This window comes from Ananas comosus, linkage group 5 (genome assembly GCF_001540865.1).
Source record: "Ananas comosus cultivar F153 linkage group 5, ASM154086v1, whole genome shotgun sequence".
Taxonomy (NCBI): Eukaryota; Viridiplantae; Streptophyta; class Magnoliopsida; order Poales; family Bromeliaceae; genus Ananas; species Ananas comosus.
The window spans coordinates 7,458,399-7,471,914 of record NC_033625.1 but is presented as its reverse complement, the minus strand read 5'-3'; positions in this window follow the sequence as shown (position 1 = coordinate 7,471,914).

The window sequence follows — 13,516 nt, the reverse complement described above, 5'->3', positions numbered from 1 at the left end:
TTATTGTTCGTTGGCTAGCTCGTGAGCCAGCTCGTGTTCGGCACATTTATTAACGAGCCGAACACAAGTTGAATTTTATGGTTCGATACTTTAACGAACCAGCTCGTATTCGGCTCGTTTACACCCCCAGTGTGCGTGTACAAGTTTTTGCCTTGGAAATGTTCCATGTGGAGGGAAATAAAATGGCCCCTCCATGTGGAAATAATTAAGGTGATGGGACTCGAAAGCGAATGGAATATTTGGTTCACTGAAAATATTCTAAAATATGACAGTAATACCATATCATTTATATCTCTTACTAATTAAATTTATTTCTAAGATTTATCCATCTTATTATAATTTAAAATAAAATTAATATACTTTCTTTCATAAGAAGGGGTTTGATTAGCTTGAGACACGGTAACGTAGTGTCCCTACTAGATAGAAAACCGTCTCGATATATTGGACTTTTATAAATGTTTCACTTAAATGTCTATTTTATATATTGATAGAGAAAATTTATTGTCACACCTAGTGCATTTATATAGCAACGTATCATGCATCTATCATATCACGACCCAGGCCACCTCCTAGTTCGAGTTGCGACCGTCACACCTCCCAGCGATTTAAATTTGAGATTCGAATTTAAATTTTGAGTAGCTACAAGGCTTTAGAAAAAAGAAATCTACGTCTACTCATAATCTCGAAGGTGAACCAGAGTTACGTAATAAAATATCCAATTATATGTTGGAATTAGTTTAATTCAAAAAATTTGATCTAGTAGATAATTAAAGATTTAATTTAAAATTTAATTAATATAAGGATGGGATCACGTATTTCCACTCTCTCTCTCTCTCATCTAACCAGAAAAAGGGATAATGTACCCCACTTTTCCACAGGACGTGGGATCATACATTTCACTTTAGGCATGTTCGGTTTGCGAAAAGTGAAGCATCGAAAGTGGTATTTTAAAAAATGACGTCTTATTGGTTGTTCGGTTTACAAAAATGGATATGAAAGTCACTTTATGAAAGTAGACTTATAAAGTGAGTTATGACTAAATTTTACTTTTTTGACTTCGGCTCAAAAAATTCGGAAGTCATCGAAAGTGGAGAACTTAGCTAAAATGTCATATTTGATATTAACTTTAATATTTAAATTTATTTTTAAAGTTCAATTTTATTTTAAAATTGAATTAAAATTATGATCTGATTTTGAATTTTATCTGTAAATTAAAATTCAGCATAAAATTTTAAATTCAAATTTATAACTTTATATTTAAATTTAAATATTTAAATTTTATTTTTATTTAAATTTGAATTCTAGACTTTAATTTTAAATTTTAATCAAATTATTTTAAGTTCAGAACTTCAATTTGAAATTTGAATTCAAATTGTTCCAACAATAAATTCAAATTATTGACTGAAATTTGAATTTAAAATTTAAATTTTCAAGTTCAAATTCAATTTCAAATTTAAATTTGCTATTTACATTTGATTTCAATAATGAGATTTAGTCTGAATTTGAATTCGAATTATGAATTCAAAGGTTCGAATCGAATTGTGATTTAAACTCATATTTTAATTTTAATTTAAATATTAATTTAAATTGTGAATTCAAATTTAAATTGTGAATTCATTTTGAATTCAAAATTTAAGATCAAAAAATAAATTAATATATGATTCAAATTATAAATTCAAATTTGAATAAATGTTCTAATTTTTGTATTGAACTTTTATTTTAAAATTCAATTTCAGTTATAAGTTATAACTTAAATTTTAAATTCAAATTGTAAATTAAATTTATGTCTTAAATTCTAATTATAAATTCAACTTAGATTTAAGTTTAAATTTAAATTTAAATTTTTAATTTAAATTGCAAGTATAAGTCGTTTGTTTATATTTTCACCTCTTTATATATAATTTAATAATCAATAAATTATAAAATTATAGTTTTAATTTTTTTACTTTATTGTAGCAACCAAACAATCGAACTGAAAAGTCACTTTTATAAAAGTGACTTTTTCCACTTCGCCGATTTATGAGCAACCAAACAATCAAAAAATTATAAAATTATAAAATTATAGTTTTAATTTTTTACTTTATTGTAGCAACCAAACAATCGAACTGAAAAGTCACTTTTATAAAAGTGACTTTTTCCACTTCGCCGACTTACGAGCAACCAAACGTGCCCTTAGCGGAATGTCCCTCAACGGTCCTTTGAACCGTCAACTTTATATTATAAAAATGAGCAATAAAAAGGGAGATAGATACATAATCCTAACTGACAGATATTTTCAAGGCGAATCGACGTTCAATTAAGCACTCTTTTGAGACCGTACAATCAAGGAGATCGGGATAATTCAAGGTGTTGTATCACTAAAGCACTTAGCCGGAGACTCACATATGGAGAGACTAAAGTTACTCTAGAACAGTGCATCGCACGTTTCACCATGCTATTTCCCGAAACCCCTTTTCTTTTAATTTAGTTTCGGCTTTAATTCAATATTTTATTTGTTAGTAGATTTAATCAAAACTTGCGAAATTAAATCAAATCTCAGAATGTGACCTAACATTATATACGATATAACAAAAAATTACCTCGACCCGACTTCGAATTTAAAATGCGTTATTTTTCAAAAATGATCTATGATGTATAATTTGAGCCATAATAAAGGGCTGATGGAGTTTGAGGTGCAGAAATGTACAAGTGAACCAAGTGCAAGCAACAATTTTTCCTCAAAATTACTCCGGGAAAAAAAAAAATTCTAAAGTTTGAAGTCTCACATGTGGAAATTAGAAGTAATGCAATCAATTTACCCAAAAAAGTGTAAGATGGAGAGATCAAATCAGGTTTTGACTTTAGGAAATTTATTAATGCCCAAACTTGGTAACTTCTAATTCTAGTTCAAGCAACCTTTCACAATCATTCTGCATAAAAGTAGCAACATCTGATCAAATATTTCTACATTACATTGTTAAGTGTGTCATCTCTTACTTATAATATTTACTAAAATTATAAAACTTGGTTTTCTGATGATAAACTTTAGGAAACTTCTGATTCTAGTTCAAGCAACTTTTGACAATCATTCTGCATAGAAATAGCCCATTGTTAAGTGTATCATCTATCACTTTTCTTTGATTAACTTTTCTTTAAAACATTTACTAAAATTATAAAACTTGGTTTTCTAAAGATAAATTTATTAAGTTTTTAGCCTATTATTAGAGGATAAAAATGAAAATTTAGAACTAATAAATCATATTTGCACAAATTTTTATAAGGATATTTAAAAATAATTCTGATATTGACGAAGGTATTGGTGATATTTTAGACTATAAGGTATCGTTTGGTTCGGGGATAAATAAAAAATGGCTATTCCAGGGATAGGTATAATGTCACGCCCCGGATTTCTCGTTTTCCCGGGCACGCCGACAAATCCACTGTATACAAAAGAATTTCTCCTGTATACGAAGCGATAGCTGTACCTATACCTGTAATCATACAAAACTACAACTAGTAGTATAGAGCTGCTAACAGAACTGTAAATATAAATAAACATCAATTTCACTATATATACATAGTCTCCAGAATATAGATATCACTCGCTCCAGCGAGGATCTAACATTAGTATGTACAAGAACCAAAAAAAATAAAACCATCTGAAGAGAGGTACTCCTCTAGAACTGCAACTCGGGAAGGGATCTAGCTCGCAACTTTCTTTCCACGATCAGGCTCGTCGCCAGCAGTAGCCGCAGAAAAAGGCTCTACAAAAAGATGTCAACAATTGGGTATGAGAACTACTGCAAAAAGAAGTAGTCCTCAGTGGGTACCGCTACCGACCTCAACGGCTCACCCACTAAGTCTACAGAAAGAATGATCAAGGATAGTAAAGAAAGCTGAAAAAACTCTACAGCTATATGCCACTATACTATCGCTAGTCAACACTAATTATCTATAGATATAAAAAAATGCAATCTCTGACACAATCTTACTAAGGACTGTTGTCTGCGACCACGAATGACGCACCTCGCACGGTTAATCTTATTTTGATTTTCCGTGGGGTAGTATTCATGATTTAGATTAAGATTTAATTATATATGGTTGTCAGGTATTGTGGATTCATGGCTTCCAATAAACGCAAGCGTCTATTGTTAATTACCCCTTCAAAGTGTTAGGGCACCTTCGATTAAGAGACCTCTGTAATGCTGAAATAGACTGAAATTGAATAAAATGTGAATTTTATAACATAATCCAATGTATAGTTACATGGCTTAACCTGGGGCATACCCCCAGTGTACATGAATGAATATGACGGTTGATTGAACTTAATTCTGAATCAAAGTATATGATCAAATTGATTTGATTGGGCTCTATATGTTTCAGTGCTCAACAATATTGTTCACCCTAAGGTGAGGGATTGATTAAATTCTATGTATATGCATTGGGACTTAATCGGATTTGATTCAAATTAAACCCTAGTTAGGTGCATTAGAGTTTGATTTGATTAAATTGATTTAAGCTTTCATCCTAAATGTATGTGTTAGGATTAACCCAAATATTTCGAATTAGACTCTAATTTTATATCTTAGAGTCTAGTGTAATTAAGCTCTATGCTTATATGTTAGAGCTTAATTATGTCTCACATTGAGTTCACCATAAGGTGAAATATTAACTAAATCCTAATTATATATATTAGGATTAGTCAAAATTTGATTTAAATTAAACTCCAAGTGTATGTATTAGAGTCTAATTCAATTTCATTTGGGTTCACCATGAGGTGAAATATCAACTAAATCCTAATTATATATATTAGGATTAGTGAAATTTGATTTAAATTAAACTCTAAGTGTATGTATTAGAGTCTAATTCAATTTCATTTGGGTTCACCATGAGGTGAAATATCAACTAAATCCTAATTATATATATTAGGATTAGTGAAATTTGATTTAAATTAAACTCTAAGTGTATGTATTAGAGTCTAATTCAATTTCATTTGGGTTCACCATGAGGTGAAATATCAACTAAATCCTAATTATATATATTAGGATTAGTGAAATTTGATTTAAATTAAACTCTAAGTGTATGTATTAGAGTCTAATTCAATTTCATTTGGGTTCACCATGAGGTGAAATATCAACTAAATCCTAATTATATATATTAGGATTAGTCAAAATTTAAATTAAACTCTAAGTGTATGTATTAGAGTCTAAATCAACTAAATCCTAATTATATATTAGGATTAGTCAAATATAATTTAAATTAAACTCTAAGTGTATGTATTAGAGTCTAATTTGGGTTCACCATGAGGTGAAATATCAACTAAATCCTGGTTATATATATTAGGATTAGTCAAATGTAATTTAAATTAAACTCTAAGTGTATGTATTAGAGTCTAATTCAATTTCATTTATTTGAACTCTAAGTAAGTGTATTAGAGTTCAATTGAACTGATTAGGTGAAACCTAATAGATGGTTTGATCAATTCTAAACAAATATTTTAGAATTTGATCTAATATGAATGTGATAACAATATGACTCTAGCTTAATATGCTAGAGAATTGGATTAAAAAGATTTGCCCTTAACAAATTGGTAGAGCTTGGTTTCATATTTGATCTGATAGGCATGATTTAAGGTCTTGGTTTGGGTTAGATTTTTGGGTTTGATGTTGGTCTGAATTGGTTTTCAATTTAGATTTTATTCGATTTGGGCATTTTTATGAACCAGTTTGGAATTCAAACTTGGGCTAGGTATAGCTTCAAGTTATGGTTCAATTCTCGGATGGATTCATTCATGGTCCAAATTTGGGTCCATATAGTTGCATTCAAACATGGACTAGATTCAGGCCTACATGGTATGGACTCAAGTTGAGGCCTGAATTAAATTTTAAGTTCTGGATATAGGCATAGGCCCAGTTTAGGTCCGTTTAATATGGATTCAGGTTGAGGCTTGAATTACATGTGGGCTCGGGCTCAATTTAGGCCCGTATGGCATAAGTCCAAATTTTCTTTTAAGCAAGCCATAGAATTGGGCCCAGATTTATGTTTGGGCTGAACTTGGGTCATGTTGAGCTTGGGTTATGAGATTTGAGGTGAGAACGGGCTTGGTCCATTGTTTTGAGGTGGTTAATTTGGGATCATATGAGATTGTAAGATTCAGAATCAAATTCATTGCTTAAAAATTTCGAATGCATTTTTTTATTTGTCAAATTCTCAGTCATTAATCACATAAAATGTCCAATGCAATCTCAATTTGGTCTAATTTGGCCAAATCGAAAGATTCAACTTTGGATAGAATCAAAGAGTTCGATTATTTTTCGAACATCCCACAGTTCTTCCAATAAAAGGACGATCAAAAGAATATTAATCGATAACCCGATTAATTTTCTTTTGTCTCCTCATTATAGGAGAATTAAGAGAGAATTTTTCTCTTTATCTCCTTTGAAAATACAAGACAACAAAGATAGATAATTCTTCTTTGTCTCTTTTACATTCATGGGACAACTAAGGTGGGAAAATCCCTTCCTTGCCTCCCTTTTTGTAACAAAGCTCCCTCTCTCTTTCGTAATTAGAGAAGTAATCTCTTTCTCTCTCTCTTTTGATAATATACTTTTTTTTTGCAAAGAGAAGAGCACCGCTCTCTCCCTCTTTCGATGATGCTATATTTTTTGTAAAGAGAAGAGCACCGCTCTTTCTCTTTTAATAACACATTTTTTATAAAGAGAAGAGCACCGCTCTTTCTCTAAGTTCGCTGTCGAAAGATATGTCTCAGGCATTCCGTCAAACAATTGGTGGACGTGAACAGATGAGGTCGTCGGGCTTCAACTCGTCGGAGCCGTTGATGATGACCATGAACAGCGTGTCACTCTGCACCTCTACACTGCTCGATGGCTGCCGGTTCCAAGGAAGTTGACGCAGATGATCTCCGCGGCGAGCCCCGCGAGCTGGGAAGTCATGTGCGACCTTGTAGATGCTGACGTAGACCTTCTGGGCGATGAGCACGAAGTCGCAGTGCTCATCTGCTCAACCCATAACTCAGCTTCTTCAGCCTCGTCGTGATCTTGTCAAAGTAGACTGACTCTTGCCGCCCGTCTCGTTTCGTTTGGGAATTTCGTCGAACAGGTGGAGGGGGTGGAGATATGTTGATGGAGACGCGGCGGAGCCCGGTGGAGACGCGGCAGAGATGCGGCGGCTTCGGTGGAGACGCGGAGGCGCTCAGCGGAGCTCGGTGGAGCTAGGCGGTGGCACTCAGCGGAGCTGCGGGGGCGCTCAGCAGAGCTCGGTGAAGATGCGGCGGCGCTCAGCAGAGCTCGGTGGAGCTCGGCGGAGGTGTTGACGAACTTAGCGTCGCGGCCCGCCGAGTAGGTCGTAGGCGAGGGCGATCTCGAACCCAGCGGTAACGGCGAATCCGGTGACGGCGCCGGTGATGGGCTTGCGGCATGCAGCCATGGCGGCGACAGGGTCGGCGGCGGGGTCTTTGACGTCGCCCTTGAAGACGTTCTCGGCGGCGGTGAGGTCGACGCCGGAGCAGAAGGCGCGGCTGCGCCTGGCGAGGACCACGGCGGATCCATGGGGTCGCCGCTCCACTTGACCAGTTCGTCGAGCACCTTGTCGGAGGCGAGCTCGCCCGTGGCGTTGTAGTAGTTTTGCTTCAGGGTCTCCTTATGGTCGGAGAGGATGGCGTCGCGAAGCTTCGCCCGGATCCCGTGGGTGACCGAAACCCTGGTGCGGTCGACGGAGGTCCCCGCGGCGAAGCGCGGGGAGAGGGCGCGGTTCGCGGCGTTGGAGTCGTCGAGGGCTTCGAGCTGCGCCTTGATGGAGTGGGCGGTGCGGAGGATCGCGGCGAAGCTCGGTGGAGCTCGGCGGAGGCGCTCGGCGTCTCCGGCGTGGAGGAGGGAGAAGACGAGGTGCGCGTCGAGGAGGCGGAGGGTGGCTGACCATGCGGCGGAGATGGGACGCGCACAATCGGCGAGGCGGGTGACGCAGAGGGGGTCGAGCAGAGAGAGAGAGAGAGAGATCTGAGATCTTTTACTTCTCTTTTCTCTTTTTTTTTCTTTTTTTTTTTCTTTTTTTTTTTTAGGAGGGAGAGAGATAGAGAGATCTGAGATCTTTGTCATTGATTGATGCTATATCAATGGAAAAACTACCTTTTTTTTTTCTTCTTTCGTGAACAGGGGAATAGTATGGGTTTTTTTTTATTAGGAATAGGTTTGAGAATTCAAAAACTGTGTCCTCTTTTTCTTTTCTCATTGAGAGATATTTATGGGACTAGTCTAACTACCCGGGAGAACGTGCGTATAGACGTGCGTATGGTGAGGTTTGTGGGAAGTTACGATGTAGGATCATAGGATCATGGGTATTAAATTGCATATTAGTCCTTCCTATTTGTTTATATTATACCTTAGTTAAAATAACAGAATATTATATGTTTGAAGGAGCATCTTGCAAATATATGAAAGGGAAAGGACTAATTTGCTATTTGTAATACCCATTCATGCCTACGAGAACATCCCACTTTTTGTAATCTATGCACCTGGTGCATGGATTAACCTATGCACCAGGTTCAAAATTTGAACTCAAATTTCTCCATGCACCTAGTGCATGGATCATCTCATACACCATTATTCAAATTTTTTCTCTTTCTGCCTTTTTTCTTTCTCCTTTTGTTTTCTTCTTCTTCTTTCTTTTTTTTTTATGCTTCAACAACTGTGAATGCACCCGTCCCGCCTGTCAAAGCTACACCAACAACCACCACGCTGGGTCGTCAGTGGAGAGTGAATCCAACCAGGACACAACGACAACAACGTAAACGCACAAAGCCCGACTCCGGAGTGACACTCGTGGGCGCTACCCAACAAAGTATGCAAGCGTGTCTCTACCGAGCTCAATCAGGCTCTCATAGGCTATAGTCAAAGCAGAAGGGACTAACTGGTCTAACAACCATAACTCACATGCTCTCGGCACAATCTAATACAAAAACAACAAACTGGGTCCGCCGTCAACTACAATGGCACCCGACAGTCCGGAACAGTCTATACACTACTGTAAAAATAGACTCGGCATCCCAGCACGAGGGTAAATTTATTCTACACTATTCTGGATATCCACCGCCTACAAACTGCAGCGATACAATAAACTACAACTCCTAAAGCTAAATCTGATAGTTTTTAGAAAATGACAGTGTAGAACCTATAGTTTTCTCCTAAGTGAATTCCAAGTCCACAATGTATAATTTATTTAAACCAATAACTATGCTCCAAATTCATATTTCAAAGAACATACAAATCCACGAATTCGAGCTATTAAACATGATATACGAAACCCAATAATGCATGCTGTCAACTGAGGCTTAGAAGGAAATCCGAAAATTTCGGTAACTTCAACTCACCTCGAAAAGCTAATCCAATGACAGAGAGAAGTCGAAAGGAGAGGAAAACACGCGCTCGCCCGGCCTCCCCCAACGGCACAACCACGACGTCCACACGCTAAAATACACGTGCGCTCGCTCGCCCCGCTCGCTCGTAAGAACGAAACCAAGTGTTCTTCCCTGTTAATTAATTAGTGCTCAAAACTTAGCAACAAAAAAAAACAACAAAAAGAAAGGATAAGGATGGGGGAATAGCACGTGGACTCCACCGCTTAAATAAAGCAAAATTGCCAACAAGCCCCTCTATAACTAAGTATTCAACTTTAGTCCTCTACAATATAAATCTTGAGTTTCAAAGTCCGCTTTTACGTCTATTTTGCGCAAAATGCCTCCAACTCAATCAAACATAAACTTATACTGTAACCTTACCAATTTGCTAATGTTCAGTATATCACATATAAATTGAGGTATAAGTGGGGATTAAATCAATTTTACGTTTGGATGAAAATTGGGTTATTCCTGTGATTAAGAGAAATAGCGTTTGGTTAGATAAGATGAAATAAGAATTAAAGTGGATAGTTATAAATAAAAAATAATGATATTATCCTTTTTATTATATTTGAATTTGAATTTTTAAATTATATATATTTTTTTAAAAAAATTAAAATTTTAACTTTTAAATTTCAAATTTTGAAATTAAATTTTAAATTTTAAAATCTTAAAATTTAAATTCAAAATTTTAAATTTCAAACTTTAAATTTAAGATCAAATTTAAATTTGAAAAATATAAAATATAAAATTTTAAATTTCCAAATTCTAAGATTCAATTTTAAATTTTAAATTTTAAAATTTTAAAAAGATGGGTTGGAACAATTATAAAAATTTTATTATAATAGAATTTATAATTTAGATATAATATTTTTAATAATTTAAAATTTTTTTTTAATATTATTTCTCTTACATTCTATTAACTTATTTAATAATAATTTATTTAATATTTAAATATATTTATTACAATATTTAATATTTAAATATAAATAATATGTATTAATATAGTATAATTAATAATTTTATAATAAAAATAATATATTATAATATATAACATATTATATTTATATAATTTAGTTTTAATTTAATTTATAATTTTTAATAAAGTTTGAAATTAAATATTGAAATGGTACTATTCGATCAAAATGGTAGAATAGTAAATTCCTTACTATTTCAGAATAGCCGGGAATAGCAAAATTTGACCTGGATAAAATATCTCGACCAAATATTATTTCGTTTGGCAAAATAGCGGGGAGAACTTTCGTTATCCCCGCTTATACCGCCAACCAAACGAGGCCTTAGATCGGCATTTAGGTAGAAGGACATTGAAGAAAGAATCCGAAGAAATTTTTATTAGAGCATCAGTATAATAAAAATTTCTGGACGTGTTTGATTCGTTTTTTTTTCACCTTGGAATCGGAATGGGAATGGATGAATTCATTTGTGGATATTTGGTATGCGGGAGTCTGATTCCGATTCCGATTCCCGAGTGGAATAGGAATCCCTCAATCACCTCTTTTTCCAATCTAGCCTAGGAAGCCGGATTGGAAGTTGAATCCGGATGAATGGATATTTATTCGGATTAAATTTATTTTTTTAATTTTTTTAATTAAAATATGAGTTTAAATTTAGAAATTAAATTTATAATTTTAAATTTTAATTTGAATTTGAATTAAAAATTAAAATTTATCAGTTATTTGATTTAACTTATACATTTGCATTTAAATTAAATTTTATTTATATAAATTTTATCAATGTTATTATTAAAACTTAAATTAATTTATGATTTACAAATTAAATTTAAATTGAAATTTTATAATTAAAATTGAATAAATCGAATTTTATGTTTAATATTTTGAATATCCACTCAACTTCAAAAGTTTATTTTTATTATAATATATTATTATTATATATTTTAAATTTTAAAAATTATTTCAAAATTTTGATCTAAAGTTTTCAATATTTAATTTTTAAGTTTGAATTTAAATTAAATATATTTATAAAGATAAAAGTTAGTATATATATTTGCAATAAGTTTTTATACCTACCACCCTAAATACTGAAAATTGGAAATGCTGTTATTTCGATTGCCGATTCCCCAGAGTAACTGAATCAAACAGAATTAGGTAATGAGTTAACTCCGGTAATATCGCTTATTTTTTTTTATTCATTTAAATTTTTTGGTTGTTTTTGAGCTTGGTATATCTAGGTAGTGGATAAGGATGCCACGTGCAACTTTAACCTCATGCATCCTTATCAATTTAGTTTAACTGAGGTGTACATTTTTTTTATTTACTCTCTCTCTCTCTCTCTCTCTCTAGTTCTTGAGCTATACGTAGAGGAGGAGCTCGGGTGGTGTGGAGTGTCGTCGACGTCGCGCCGCAGTGCCGTTCGAGCGTGTGTTCGTCGTAGCATCGTGAGGAGGCCGGGCGAGGGTTCGATTCCGCCGTTTTCGATGTCGCGCCGGATTGTGATTTGCGTTTGAGGTGGGTTTATCATCGGATTCCTTCTCCTATAGCTTTATTAGTCGACATGTATCGTTGGTGTTGCACGTTACTATTGTTTAGCTCAAATCCATGGGTATGCATGTTTTAGACATATAAACTGAATTTGGAGCATGTTATTAGTTATTATTAATTATACATGTTGGACTTGAATTTGACATAGGAAAAAACTAGCGTTCGGGACCTGTCATATGTTAAACTATCTGATTTAGCCTTAGGGGCCGTTGTATTTTTATACTGTCGCAGTATCCTTGTGGTGAGTACCCCAGGTAGTTCAGTTTACTGTTACGCTCGTGCTAAGATGCTGAGCCTATTTTTACAGTAGTGTTTACACTGTTCCGGACTAGTGGGTGTCGTAGTGGTTGACGGCGGACCCGGATTTAATTGTTTTGATATCAGATTGTGCGAGGGCACGTGACTAGTGGTTGATAGTCCAGCTAGATCTTATTTACTTGACCTGAGCCTGTGAGAGCCAGAATGAAATGACAGAGACATTTGTAACTCGTGGATCGCACCCGCGAATGCCATTCCGAAATGAGGTTTCAGTGCGATGAGTGTCGCAGCTTCTGTTGGATAATTCTTGAGTCGGCCACCCCCGGGGTGGTGTACGGCGTAGTGAGATACAGGCAGGGTCAGCCCGTTTGGGCAACCCGGGTGAGATAGTGAGTGACTTTTACTTGGTTAGTGTAGAGCATGCTACTGTAGCAATATGTAGCTGTAGATTGCTTTCCAGCTTTTTCCTACTAGCTTTGTTTTTTTTTGTAGACTTAGTAAGTGGACCGATGATGTTGAGGGTGATACCCACTGAGAACTATTTGTTTTTACAGTAGTTCTCACGCCCAGTTGTTATCACTGTTTTGCAGAGCCATCGTCTTCGGCTGCTGCTGCTGTTGCCGATTCTGATCGTGACAAGGGCATCGCGAGTTAGAGCCCTACCAGACGAGTCGCTGTGATAGAGGAGCACTTGTTGCAGGTAGTTGTACTTTTATTATTTTTGAGTTCATGTACGTACTGATGTATAACTCCCTGGAGCGAGTACTTTTATATAGAGTTTTCTTGTATGTATATGAGACTTATTTTATTCTATCTGTTTAGTTTCTTTACAGCTTTATACTACTGGTTGCAGTATTGTATGTATTACAGTTCCAGCTACGTTTCGTATACAGGAAAAATTCTTTATATACGGCGGATTTGTCGGCGTGCCCGGAAAACGTGTTAATTCGGGGCGTGACATTCCGATTCCCATTTCAGCTTATTTCGATTCCGATTCTGATTCCGATTCCAACTTCGAACTAAACGTTCCCTCTATATTGTCGCTTACTAGCTTCTTTTTTTTTTTTTACCGTCTCACACGACAACATATAATTAATTTGGAATATATCCTTATGGGCTGCAACTGTTACATAGAGATTCTTTTCTTTTCTTTTCTTTAGGAGGTGTTTGGTTGCTTGAAATACGTAAAAAAAAAATTAGTTTACTAAAAAAAAAATTTTTTTTTTTCCTAATTTTCCGTCCCTTTGGCTCCCAAAAAAACTAGTTGTTCTAAATTTTTTTCCCCTGATTTCATCAAAACCAAGAGTTTTACATAAAATTTAGAAGGAAATGTTTTCAAGAAAAGTAA